The sequence below is a fragment of the Cibotium barometz genome, chromosome 52 (genome assembly GCF_041138505.1).
Source record: "Cibotium barometz isolate CiBa-2024 chromosome 52, ASM4113850v1, whole genome shotgun sequence".
Lineage (NCBI taxonomy): Eukaryota > Viridiplantae > Streptophyta > Polypodiopsida > Cyatheales > Cibotiaceae > Cibotium > Cibotium barometz.
In genome coordinates, this window is record NC_141097.1 from 27718828 (window position 1) to 27734422 (window position 15595).

Below are 15595 nucleotides of genomic sequence, written 5' to 3' on the forward strand. Positions count from 1 at the left end.
GTCTTTCCTTGTAGGCACTCCTAAGGCTATTGAGTCACTCGTCCTTAGTTCTTTGAACTGGGGGCAGGGTGTGGTTCGTAGCTAATACTTGCGGAGATTCAGGGACAAATTTGGAGTCATTCAGCTTTGCATTTGACCCACGTACGTAATCTACCTCATTCTGCTTTATGAATGGTTTGATGGAGCCAAGAGTCGTGCTTAGGGGCTTGTATTGGTTCTTGATACTTGATATAGTTTAGAGTAGACAAGGGTCTATTGTCCTATACTAGAGTATTGGGCAAGCATAGATCTTTGATTTTCTTTGTGAATGTTAGAGAAGGTCTATTGTCCTATACTAGAGTATTGGGCAAGCATAGATCTTTGATTGTGTAAAGTATCCTTAATTGGGTACAAAAGGCATCCTTCATTGGGGGTGCAATGTGCATGATAGTTTCAAAGTAGTTTTGTAGTAAGACTTTGCAAGATAGTTTGAAGTAGTTTTGTGTTATGTGATGATCTTTTGTATTTGTCAAGATAGTTTCGAAGTACTTTGTCTGCTAATGTATGTTTTGTAATACGTGAGTGATTTGTTGTTTTTTCATTTGTGTATTCATTGTTATATGCTTGGTTGAATAGGTTATTTGTTGAGATGGAGGACAATGTTGGATCCAGTAATACCTCCAATAGAGTCCAAATTTCAAATAGCAGGAAAAAAAAGGCACCTGGGATAGAGTGGCAATATGCAATTAACGTTGGTGATCGATTCATAGATTGGGAGTGTAAGCTATGCCATGCAGTAAAATCAGGTGGGGCGCCTCAACTAAGAGAACACTTTTTAGGCGGACCGAAGAAAACGTCATGTACCCACCCCTCTGCACCTATAGTGGCCAAACGCATAAGAGAAGAAATTCAAAAGAAAGATTCAAGATTTAACATGACACTCCTACCGTTGATGTATCAAGGCAGCAAGAACACTATTGTTCTAATCATCAAACTCCCGCTACATTGCCTACTTGTACCCCGAACGGCAATGTGCAACCAGAAAGTAATCTACCCAGTGCATCTTCCTGCAAGCGAAACTTTGACGTAGGAAATATACCCATGCGTCAAACTTTATTGCAAGAAATCCTACGTCAAGGTTGACTCGATGATGCACAACTCGCCCTTGCTGAAGCGATTTACTTTTCTAGGAGTGCTATGATGATGGTGGACAGTGAGCATTGGAAGAGAGCATGGAAGAAAATTGGTGAGTTTGGACCAGGGTTTTCACACACACACACACACACACACACACAATGCTCACTAGCACACCGTAAAACAAAGGGCGGAGAGGACAATGTGGAGCGTAGGGGACGGCTCAACTAGGGTGTGCGCAGCTTAGAATGAGAAAGAGAAGAACATGCTTGCATATAATTCAAAAAACTTTGCATGCCTCATTGACATGTTATTAACAAAAAAAATTTGTGATCACGTGAATATAAAATCATTGATTATAATTGAAACATGTTGTATATCCTATTTAGGATAGGCTTCAAGCACAATAATACAAGCATAAATGCATATGTCACATCATGCACTCTTATTCTCCATTTATTAGTTATATAAGATATTTGTATATCTACAATCTCTTCACAACAATCACCATACTAACTAACCATTATATCAATTTTCAGGACATAACTATATTTTGTATTTAACATCACTAAAAGAAAAATTGTTTCTCATTTAAAAAATGTAGCAAAAATATTTAGGCAAGATTTTAGCAAGCGTGCTTTGCATCATTCTTATGAATTGGGAAACTTAAGCATCAATACATAAGTAATAGAACTAGATAAGAAGCTAGATACATTTTTTGCCACTCAAAAAGCTAAGGTATAAACTTGCCATTGTTGAGTCACTTTATGCTTTGCATAATTCTTATGAATTGAGAAATTAAAGCATCAACGTGCACAAGTAATAGAACTAGATAAGAAACTAGATACATGTTTTGCCATTCAAAAAGCTAAGGTAGAAGCTTACCATTGTTGAGTCACCTTATATTTTAACACTTAAAGCTAGCTAGAATGGAGCTCCTTTGTCTATTTTGTAGATGTGTACTTTAAGGGTCAAGGTGTTATTGTCAATCATCTCAAAGACGCAAATATCGCCTTCTTGAAGTCGATGATCAATGCAATAGCGTTTCCATCCCTCCTCAAGTGTTACTCCCTCCTCAAGTGTTACTCTTGTGCGTGAATAAGACGAATGAACTATCCACTTTCCTTTACAGGCATCAACAAGAGAGAAAACGCATGGTCCCTTGGGCATGTGTTTGGCGAACTCACGGGGGATGTCCTACAAAAGGAGGACACAAACATTAGAACAATGAAAACATAAACACTAGAGACAATGAACTACAGGAAGGGGAAAGGATTGATCGTGTAGCCCAAATGAAGAGAGAAGAAAGGCTACTTATAATGATGAAGGGCTTTCTGACGTTAGAAGCCTTTAGTTTTATGTAGCATAGGGGATGTCTTTTTGAGATGATGGGTGCCGTTGCCAACTCCGAGCTCTGAGCAACTTCTACACCTTCCTCCTTATGGGCGCTTGGATGGGAGGGTGGTCGTTTTTCTCTTGAGTTGTATTTTGCATTATGGGCTGTTGTTGGATTGGAGAGTCATGCTAGTCCTCTTAAGTTGTATATTGACGGCCGCATGCAGGTGGTGTCGTTATGAGGGGGTCGCCTGATCTGCACTAAGATTCGATGCTGGCTCACTATCTTCATCTTCACGATATCCCCCACTTGGAGCTTGTAGTAGCGGGCGAACTTTTTCCATCCTTTGCAAATGAAGCTCCCACTGCTCGGATGTTTTAGCCCTACATTCCACACCTGCCCGGTCTCTTCCTCCAACTCAATGTCTCTGCCCACACCCAAATCCAGGCAAGCTTTAGTGACAGAGAGTTGCAACCGCTGCAAGACATCAAACAGCACGACCTTAATGCAAGCAAAATGGAAGTGGAAAACTAGTCTGCAAAAATGGCAGCCGGAGGGTTTACCAAATAGGGCGCATTGTGAGACCCTCTTCTTGTGTCTGTTTGGGTCAACACTTTTTCGAAACAGTAAGGAAATTCTCTCTTCTTTCCCGTAGAATTTTGACACAACTTACCGACCAGAGACGGTGGCTTGTCAATGACAGTTGGGGGAAACTCAACGTCCGCCATCGTCATCGCCCGCGTACACAACTTTGGCCAGTTCAATTCAATGAGAAACTTCGCTCTTGTAAAAGGAAAGCCCACTCGAGTCTCGCACATCAGTAGGGGGGCCCTAAAGTGGACAGTACTGGGAATGAGCTCTGTGGGCTTCCCAATGTGCATGGTAGCCCTTTGTATAGAGACAACTCAACTAAAACCTAAGCCTGACAATGTGATGTAGTAACTGCACAGGCGCACACACTGAAATTTGAAGCCTCCACAGGGCATCAAAGCCCTTTGAACCTTAAAACCCACATGTGACATCACAGAAGAACCCCATAACCCATTGCAGGCTTAGCCTTGAGTGGGAACATGGTCAACACTCCATGGGCAATGGGCATTGCCGCCCGGGCATAAATAATCATTCGATCTAGATATTCGTCAAAATATATTTTATTCATCCGAACTCGAATTATAATGGCTCGCACATGCCCCCGCACTCTCTTCTCGAAGAAATCATTCCCTTGTAGGCTGTCTCATCGGAAAATTGACAATCAAATCCTAGTGAGGACAAACCTTCAAATCACTCAAGGCTCCGAATCTCCGATCATCCCGGGATCCTGGTGGCCCTTGACCTTGTACACATTTCAGTAAATACAAACACCTTCACTTCAAATCTAGAAATTTTAAATTTTAAAAAATTTCAACTATAAAATTATGGTTTCTTTTTTCTATCTTCTATCTTCTATCTATATCTTAGAGGGAGCTTGCCACATGCCATCTCGGGGGGGTCACTCACAAAAAAATGTGAATATCATGTGCGTTCAACAGAAGCATAATTTTAATTTATGAAACTTACAGAAATATATTTACATAAGGGTATGCTTTAAATTTTTTTCAAAAAAAATTACAGATTCATAAAGAAAAGGGGATATTATATAGATTAAAAAATTCACAAATAAGGGATTTAAAATATAGGCCTTGAACGCACGCGATAGGGATATTTTACATATAGTGACTCCCCCGAGCATGCCATCTCCCCAAATTGCCACACATGGTAGCTTGGGAGCCCTTCTTAGCTTGCCTCTTGCCTCGTTTGCTGGATCAAGATTGATGAGGATCATACTCCACCTCCTCCACGCTCCATCCATAAGACACCAATCATCATCATCATCATCCTACCTACAATAGCAGGCAGCTACACACATTCAGAACTCAGGCATGTCTATGTCTTAATATGGTCTCACCATCATCACTAACACCACTTTGACACTAGCAACTTACAGCATAGAGGGCCCACTAGCAATGGCACATACGGTCTACATATATGTATGTATACATATCTATATATATACACACATTATATATATCTATATACATATACATATATGTGTATATGTGTGTGTGTGTATGTATGTATGTATGCATATTATATATACACACATATATGTAATATATATGTGTATACATATATGTATATATATGTTTGTATATACATATGTACATACATACATACATACATACATACATATATATACATATATATATATATATATATGTATATATGTATGTTTATGTATATGTATGTGTATACATAAACATATATATAATTCAAAAAACTTTGCATGCCTCATTGACAGACACACACACACACACACAATGCTCACTAGCACACCGTAAAACGAAGGAGAGAGAGAGAGAGAAAGAGTTGTGAAGTGTATCATGAGAGAGAGAGAGGGGGGTAGGAAGAGAGAGAGATATTCATATTTTTCGAGTTGTTACGAATCACGATATTATAAAATAAAACATTTAGACAATATGATGTAAACTTTGATCCATGAAATACTCATGCCGCGTTAGCAACCAAGTATCGCATGGATCAAACACAATAAAAACAATACAAGTCAAATCAAACAAATTTACGACATTTTTTCGACCGCGTTAACGATCATATGCCGTAATATGCAAGCAAATTTACGACATTTTTTCGACCGCGTCAACGATCAAATGCCGCAATATGAAAAAAACAATTTATGCACTAGCGGACGACACCAACTTGCCGCGTTAATGACAAAATGCTGCCGGATTCTATGGAAATACGAATAGGATACGAACATACACTGGCCGCGTTACCGACCATATGTCCGCATTTGACAAAAGGAAGGGAAGGGAAGGTGACATCGCCATAACGATACTATGCTTGCCGCGTTACCGACTAGTACCGCTACGGCGTGCCATACTTACCATAGGACACAGACTAGCCGCGTTACCGACTAAGTGCCCCAGGGTAAGCACCATTCCGAAGAATGGCCTTACACACACACCTGTCGTGTGGCGGACCACCCACATCCTACCGTGCATTGCGACAATGGGAGGCTGCCCGCACGAACACACACCCACACACACATCCTTCGTGTGGCAGACCACCCACATCCTGCCGCGCATTGCGACAGTGGGCGGCTACCCGCACGAACACACACCCACATACACACACACACACACACACAAGTTTCATTACCTGTGTATACTGTCAGCAACAATGAACTCCCAAAGGGCCCCCCGGGCCCATATATATAGGAAATTGTACCCCGTCGGACTGGATGATGACCCCGCCGGGGTTTAGGTTTCCCCGACGGGACCGCCGGGTATAGCAAAAGCCCGACGGGATTTTATCCGGTTACCAGGTCGCTTGCCACCGGCTTTTTTGAGAACATGTTAACATGTTAACATGTTAACATGTTAATATGTTAATAACATGTTAACACATGTTATTAACAAAAAAAAATTTGTGATCACGTGAATATAAAATCATTGCCTAACATGCCAGGACATAGTGTAGCTGGCACAAGCTGACATCAAGCTTGAATATCAACGGGCCCTCTCAAGCTCATGATGTACTGCCATAGATGAAGATGTAGATGATCTTGGGCTATCAAAGCTCTCAACACTCCCCCTCAAGCTCATCCCATGTACTCCCAACATAGTGTTGAAATTTGAGCTAAATGATGAGCTATGGTGGATCAAACACTAGAATCAACATAATTAACAAAGTGATTAAGAAATGATTAAGATGTAATTAGTGAATAATTAGCAGATAGATTAATGTAGGCATGGATACTCAAAAACCAGCAAATTCTCATTAGGGCTATGCCTCAATTTATAGAGTTTACATCAAGCATCAAATCCCATTGATTTCTCCATGATTCACTCCCAAAATATCTCCACCTTTTGCCTGATTCTCTCCACCTCTTCTCTTTTCCCTGATTATCTCCCAGAATAACTCCACACTCCTAAATTCCCTCATGCTACCCATTATTCTCTCCCAGTAGATTCTTCTCACCTTTTCACAGGTTCTTTCACAATTACATCTCCTCTTTTACAGCCTCTATCCAAGAGCTTGTTTACACACACACCCTATTCACTTGTATATTTCAACACCTCCCCTCAAGTGAATAATCCTAACACACCTGGACCCTGTATCAAGTTTCCCTCTTACTTGATAGCCCGCGACCAGTGCCTCAAGTCCCTAAACTCCATAGTCCTTGACACTCTCTCTCTCTATGTGTCCAAGGCTACTATAAGTGCCCGCGACCTTGACTAAAGTGCTCACACATACAACTACCACTTGGCCTACATCATCAGTGGCTCAGAGGTGGTTTTACTTTGTTGGGGCAGGTTACATTGGGTTGTGGGCTCTCTCTCTCTCTCTCTCAGAAAAGATGATCCGACTCCACTTCCCTTGGAGCCTCCATGAAGTTTGCCGATGTCGTTCCTTCTTCACTGGGTTTGCTGTAGTAGTCTCTCGCCATGTGTCCTGGCTTTCCACATTTGTGGCAAGTGAAGGTCCTCCCTCCTACTCTGCCTCTTCCTCGTCCTCGTCCTCGAGAGAATCCTCCTCGGGTGAAGAATGCTTTTTCCTCTCCTGCTATTGAGTCGAGCTCTTTCTTCTCTTTGCCTCTACTCTCTTGCTCCAGTAGAGCTGCTTCTATCTCGTGTATCTTCAGTTTAGGTACATTTTTTAGTGTTGCTACAATGTTTTCATAATCTCCTTTGTCCACACTCTTCAAAAGTACAGCTAATGCTTCATCATCTTCTACTTTTTTGCCAATAGCTGCCAGCTGTTGCTTAATGCTTTTATATTTGTTCAAGTGTGTGATTAAAGGTTCACTTTCCTTCATGTCCAGTTTGTAGAATTGCATTAATAGATTTATCTTGGAATTTTTTGCTTGTGTACCAAATAATTTATTGAGTTCATCCCATGCATCTTTTGCCCACTGTATCCCTGTGATATGATGAATGATCTCATCATTTAAACTGAGTGCAATAAGTCCCAATGCTTTTTCATTCCTACTCTTCCACTCATTTTCCCCTCTCTCTGGGCATTCATCTCTCCCTTCAACTAATCCCCACAGATTTTTCCTCATCAACAAATACATGGTTTTTGTTTGCCATGTATAAAACTGTTCTCCATTAAATTTGGCTATTTCCTGTGCTGAATTCATGGTGATGTGAAGGGGGTCTTACCTCTTGATCCAAATTCAAGATTCAAGGGCAGTGTCTACCCTTTTACAACTCAATCTGGTGTTTAATAGATGATTACAACAATTTTATCAGCATAAAATCACCAGAAATTACATTAAATTGAGAGTAACCAATTTGTACGGGATGGTTGGAGTATCAAACCAACTTCGATTTGAAATCTGAAGTTATAGGGATCTGTATCAGATACCTAATGGTTAATTTGAACCCTCAATCGCACCAAAGTACAGTGATTAGCACTGATTAATCACTGATTAGCAAATTAATGCTCTGGTTTGTGTGCAAAAAACAGTGTATGCGAGGAGCTCAGATCTGGTGCCTTTCACTTCAAATGAGCTCAAATGCTTTCAAAGGCATCAATAGCAATGAGTCTAGTAGAGGATTAAGCCAAGAAACACAAGATTTGACCAAATAATGAAAGCTTAATCTCTGTTTTACCAAAGTCACCTGCAGATTTGATGAAGAGCTTGGATCTCTCTGTAGACTTGATGAAATTGATTTCTGTCTTCACCAGCTTGTAGAGCATGCTTGATTACCTCTTGGGCTAGGAGGAATTGAAGTATTTTGATTGGAGCAAAGAGAAATCTGCAGTTTGCTTCAGAAAAAATGCGCCGGCTCAAACGTTGATTTTCGCTTCTTCCGTTGGCGGTTTGCTGCGTGGAGTAGATGGGCTGGTAGCCAAGGGTGTTGGCTAGCTTAAGCTAGAAGCTTGTGACCTAATTTGAAGTGTGCTAAGTGCTAGAGACCCTCCACTGGCTGGGGGTGAAGGGGAAGAGTGAAAGCTTACTAAAAACTGATTTTTTTTGCTAATTACTTACTAATCCTAATTAATTCACTAATGGGCTCATAAATCTGGTTGATTCTAGACATGGCTCTGATACCATGTTGAAATTTGAGCTAAATGATGAGCTATGGTGGATCAAACACTAGAATCAACATAATTAACAAAGTGATTAAGAAATGATTAAGATGTAATTAGTGAATAATTAGCAGATAGATTAATGTAGGCATGGATACTCAAAAACCAGCAAATTCTCATTAGGGCTATGCCTCAATTTATAGAGTTTACATCAAGCATCAAATCCCATTGATTTCTCCATGATTCACTCCCAGAATATCTCCACCTTTTGCCTGATTCTCTCCACCTCTTCTCTTTTCCCTGATTATCTCCCAGAATAACTCCACACTCCTAAATTCCCTCATGCTACCCATTATTCTCTCCCAGTAGATTCTTCTCACCTTTTCACAGGTTCTTTCACAATTACATCTCCTCTTTTACAGCCTCTATCCAAGAGCTTGTTCCCACACACACCCTATTCACTTGTATATTTCAACACATAGTACGGAAGTACTCAAACTTCTCCCTACTAAGTGGCTTTGTAAAGATGTTGGCCACCTGCTCTTCAGTCTTCACATACTGCAAATCCACTGTACCATCCAACATTTTCTCTCTGACAAAATGATAGTGGACCTCTATATGTTTGGTCCACGCATGAAAAACTAGATTCTTGGCCAACTGTATGCTGCTCATGTTGTCACAATGAATGACAACCTTGCCATCAATAGGCTCACCCAAATCGGCCAAGAGACTCTTTAACATTACTCCTTCACATGTAGCAATGGATGCACCCCTGTATTCAGCCTCTGTACTAGATAAAGCGACAGTAGGTTGCTTCTTACTGCTCCAACTCACCATTGCACTTCCAAATGTAAAGGCATAACCACTAGTAGACCTCTTATCATATGAGCTACTGCCCAATCTGCGTCTATGTAGCCATGTACATCCAAGCCTTTACCATGCTCATAAAGAAGACCATAATGTGCAATGGTCTTTACATAGTGGGTAATGCGTCTCACTTCATCCAAATGAGGTTTTCTAGGGTTTTGCATAAATTGGCTTACTAGCTCCACAGCATAACTGAGATCCGATCGTGTGATAGTCATGTAAATAAGACTGCCAACAACCATCTTTTTATACATAGATGGATCATCTAACTCTGAACCAAAATCAACTCGCAGCTTCACATTCTGCTCCAAAGGTGTACTCATTGGCTTACACCCTGTCATCCCATATTTTGCCAACATATCCAATGCATATTGGCGTTGCACTAACCATGTCCCTACATGGTCTTTGATCACTTCAATCCCAAGAAAATATCTCAATTCACCCAAGTATTTCATATCAAACTACCCACTCAATGCGTTTTTGACATGTATAACATCTATAGCATGATCTCCTGTGACAATCAAGTCATCCACATAGATGACAAGCAAGACAATCCCGTGATCTATTTTCTTCACATAGAGTGAAGAATCTACTGAAGAAACCTGAAATCCAAGGCAGATAAGATATCGGCTTATCTTATCACTCCAAGCACGAGGTGCTTGCTTCAAACCATATAATGCTTTCTTTAACCTGCATACATGAATGGGGTACCTCGGGTGTACATATCCTTCTAGCTGTGCCATATAAACTTAGTCTTGTAAATCACCATTTAGAAATGCATAAATTTCTCACATCCATTTGATGCATTTCCCAACCATTTGCTACAGCCATAGCAATGACTGCTTTCACTATTTCCATCTTTGCAACTAGACTAAATGTTTCATCATAGTCCAAGCCTTGGGTTTGTGCATAACCCTTACCAACCGCGCTTTATAACACTCAATGGAACCATCTGGTTTGCATTTCACCTTATAAACCCATTTGCAACCAATGACATTTTTGCCTTGTGGGGCAAGGCAACCAAATCCCAAGTTTCATTTTACGGACCAGTGCGTCCATCTCAACATCCATTGCCTTCTCCCATACATGCTTCCCAAAGAGGTCATATATGCGTAATGCATAGCTTGTGTATAACATGTAGGCTCCACATGCTTCACCAAAGAGGTCATATATGTGTAATGCATAGTAAAGTCACAATATGTCAACTTGTCAACTTGATATGTGACCCTTTGGGATCTCCTCAATGCATGCGGATCACTCTGAAAACCTGTCACTCTAGTATGTGGAGGCACATATCTATCCTGCCTTGCACTGGTGTGCATAAAACTGGTATGCCAAGTTCCTCATCCAAACTTTCTAAACTTGACGACTCATAACGTGTAATGCCAATTCCTTCAACCTTCTTTTTCCCTTTATCCACAACACTACTCCCACCAGTGCTCACACTCTCATGTCTCAAAGCATCCTGACCATGGACGTATAGTACTACTCTCAGACTCTGCTAGCCCAGACATAGAAATAGAACTTGTTTGTGGCAAGTTCACATGGCAAGTTCACATCCACATCAGCATCAACGGAATCAATGACACCCTCATCCTTTACCTTGTACCAACTAGCAAGTTCATCAAACACCACATCTCATGAGATAACCACTTGCCTAGTATGTGGATTGTAGCATTTTTATGCCTTGCAATCCTATGCATACCCAACAAAAATACACTTTTCTGTCATAAGATCCAATTTCTTCCTTCTCTCATCTAGCACATGCACATAAGCTATGCTACCACTACAAGACAATGCTGCCATACACGCGTTTCATACACGCGATAAATTACGAACGTGTGTATGGTCGCGCTTGTATTTGAATAGAATCGGCCGCGTGTATTTTAGCATTTAAGTTCGCGTGTATATTTGCATTTATCAACGCGTGTATAAACGCGTTTATATACACGCAGTAATACACGCATAAATACACGATAATATTCACGGGGTAATACTCGCTATTATACACGGATAAATACACGCCACTATACACGGATTAATACACGCATGGCAGAGAAAAACTGAAGAAAAACTGAATTCCTTAACAAAATTAAAAACTATTTTCCTTAAACCATCTCATAGTACATTACAGTATACATCATTACACAATCCCACTACATGCATTTACAACAATGAAATATATTCAAAAATAAATAATGCATATGAGATGATAGAAATGTCATCAATTTAGAACATACAGTGACGGATTGGTTAGGGTTCGATCTCATCTTCAATAAGATCCATCCTTGCCAAACGATCAACATCAATATCCATTTGATCAATTGGTAAGGCTACGATTAAATTTATTCCACTATCGATATTCTGTACTCCATTGATAATGGTATCGATGTCCTGATCATCCTCATCAACATCACCATCATCCTCAATGGTAGGGTCATTCTCATGATCATGAGAAATGGCATGCTCATCCTCATTATCACGATCATCTCTTATTTCTTGATCATCGATCACAACATCTTCAATGGCATGTTCGACGTCATCTTCATTGCGGCTTGTTACATCCTCCATATGCTCCATATCAGTGAATGTATTATACATCACTTTGGAACGTGGTGCAATAGGGATGACGTACCACCATTTGATGTCATGCACCATTGGTAGATAGATAACCTACTCAAATACACACAGTAGAGTAATTAATTAGCATATCAAAAGTCAAGGGGTACGCGAGCTTAGATATATATGTACATGAAACACATTAGTAAAAAAATGCATACCTGCTCACATTGTTGTGGCAATACGAGCCTATCTTTCTTTGTTTGCCAGAACTTTGTAGAGTCAATAGTTACATATCCACTTGCATGGCGTTTTATCGTTGCATCAGGCCCTTTTTCTACCACGTTCATTTGCCATTTGACATCCAAAACATACACAAAGAAGCGACGAAAGTCAAGCCTAAATATGTCTTGGATTATGCCACAATAATCATCCATTTTTCCATTAGCTCCCTCAAAGCTACTAATGACACCGCAATCTTGTGTATTTCTCTTTTCATCAATTCTTTGTGTTCGAAAATGCTTGCCTTCACACCATATAGCATTGAACATAGTGCACTGGACCAAAATAGAAGCAATATTTGTGTAAGCAATGTGAATAAATATTAAAAGCAAATCACTTACAACTAATGCAAAACATTAGTTCTATGTACCTTTGACATGCATCCTCGTGCATACTCCCATTCTTCCGCCGTGATATGCAGCCCCTCGTTGCTCTCTGCTTTCTCCATTTCCTCATGCAACCAATCAACATGGATATCATTCGGAAGTGTTGCTAGATGCTTAGGGTACGCCTTCTGAGAGCCATGTTGCCTCCGAAAGAGAGCTCTTTCTGCTTGCCTTTTTGTCTTTGCATCCTCATATCTTGTAACCCATCTGCTCATCACATCACTATTAAGGATACAAGTGAAATTGAGATCATCAATCAATGTTCTGTCAATTACTTTACTCTGTCCTTTTCCTTGAGGCACAATAGAGGTCATCCTCAAGTCCTCTTCATTGCTCCATAGTCGTGGCAAAGAGCTGTCCACCTGACCAAGAAATTCTGAAATATATACAAGAGACTCTTGTATCAACCAACCCTCGGCCATGCTTCCTTCAGGCCTTGCACTTTGCCTCACAAAGTCTTTTAAGGTCTTCATGAAGCGCTCTAGGAAGAACATCCAACGTGCATGCACAGTACCACATAAAGCAATTTCGTCCACTAAATGCACAATGAGATGTAGTTGACTTGTGAGAATGGTTCGCGGAAAAGTCTCCTCTACCAAACAAACCACCTCCACTGCCATAACACGCGCATCATCCAACGTGGCTGGATCAATTGCTTTGGAACTAACATATCTGAAAAATAAATAAATAGTACGTTATACCTCATGCACGTTCATTTTGCAAGGTATAATGAAGGGTGATCTGAGCATGGGTTTTACATACCTCACAAGCTCGCCCATTTTATAAATACATTTTTTCAAACTCTTATTCGCACAATGGTCGATGCTAGTAGGTAGTATGAACTGCGCACATAAGAGCACATTTATGGTTTATGGCATTACAAAATTTAATTTCAACGTACGTACAAGACTTGGAAAACACTTACTTGAAGCATCTTGTGCCAATCGTGGGACTTCAACCCATATAGTTGCTCAACGCCTCTTTTCTTAGTGGTTGTAAAGGCTCCCTTCAATGATCTCATGCATCCAGTGGGAGTACGCAAAGTGGTGATGGCCTGCTTTACCTGCTTCTCCTCTTTCTTTGATATAATCCATGGTGCAGGCGGAAGACGAACGTGCCCACCCACCTCTCGTGGCCAAGCTTGACGCATACGTCCTGCGACCCACAAGTCCTCACGTACGCTAACATTGTCTCGTTTACCAGTAATATGTTCCCAAATACCAGATCCCACATTCTTGAAGATGTGCATGGGATCAAGAAGATGGTTGATCTTAAGATGGGTCCAATATGGCAGCCGAAAAAAAATGGAGTACCTGCACAAGGGATTGCTCTATGTGACCTTTAATCCAATTAGAGACTACACAAAACAAGATTGAAAAAACATCACTATACCTGTTCATGCCATCTGGAGGAACAATAGTTGTAGACTCCCAAATACGCTTCCAATCTTTTGCACGAAGTGTTTGTGGAGGAATGTTACTCTTACTAGCAACATATTTAGGATGATCTGAGGGGAGAAATCGATGATGATTATCGAATATAGTCTTACACAAACCATCACATACTCATGTACTAACGAAGGGCCACAAACAGGACATGCATGTTTACCCGATGTTTTCAAACCTGTTAAAATATAAATAAAAGTTAGAATAATAAAGTCAAACCGTCTAATTAATATATATAGCCAATAGTAATAGAGTAGGGAGGTAATTAGAATTCTTACCAGAACAATCGCTGTATCCTGGAAAGTCATGCATTGTCCACATCAACACTGCTTTTAAGTCGAAGTGTCGAGAGGAGGGAGGCCTACTAATGTCCACCACCGCAACACCTCTCCATAGTTCCTCCAACTCATCAATCAGTGGTTCAAGATAAACATCCATATGCTTGACTTTATGTTTCCCTGGAATTAGAAGGGATAACATAATTCAAATTTGTAAGTTACAATGCTTACTTCAACAATGCGTCAAGACTTGCATTGCTCCATCCATAAACTGTTTGTATATTAAGTAGTTCAAGTGAAGCACGTAAAACTGAGAATGTGCACCCTTCAAACACCGGTGTCGATGAAGCCTTATAAAGATGCTCTTGTTCCATATCATCGTCGTCCATACCTTTGGGATCATCCTTAAAAAGATTCCGCACCATATCATCAAGCACCTCCTCTTCCACAACTTCGTGGGGTGCAGGGCTATTGTCGTCCCTTTCCCACTCATCTCTGACAATAGATCCCGAAGCTCCAGCATCATCTCGTCGACGCTTTACGTGCTCTCGTCGCGCGTAGGGTACCATGTTAGGGTGTGGTACTGCATCCTGCTTCAATTTATCAAATTATATGTTACAACTCTATTAATTTAATTTGGATCGATGTGAGTCATTTGAATACCATCAATTTACATCTACTCACCTCTAAACCTGTTTGATTCCATTCTCCATACATGGAGATGTGATTCAAGGTAATTCGACGTGCTCGTACAATGCATCCTTGACATCGATTACACATACATTTGATCCGTTGTCCCAACCACACATCGCGATTACGATGACGCATTGTCTCATCTTCCCCAGAACTGCTTGAAGAGGTTGATGACATCCTGTGTACAAATCAGAAAACACAAAATCATTATATGTTTTTAATGAAAGCACAAAATCGCGTGTATTGACGCGGCTATCTCCTAAAAATTGCGTGTATCAACGCGGCTAATTCCTAAAAATCGCGTGTATTCACGCGGCTAATTTCTGCAAAACGCGTGTATCAACGCAGCTAAAATAACATACACGCGAACATACCTGCGCTCATAAACGCGAATATAAACGCGGCGGTATGTTTAAACTAAAAACAGCCCGCCTTCCCCAAATATAGATTTTGAACTGAGAAATCAACAGTGCATGCGTTTTCGCCTATTTTCGCCTCTTCCAACAGCAAGGAGGGAGCAGAGAAAGGAGCACACACACG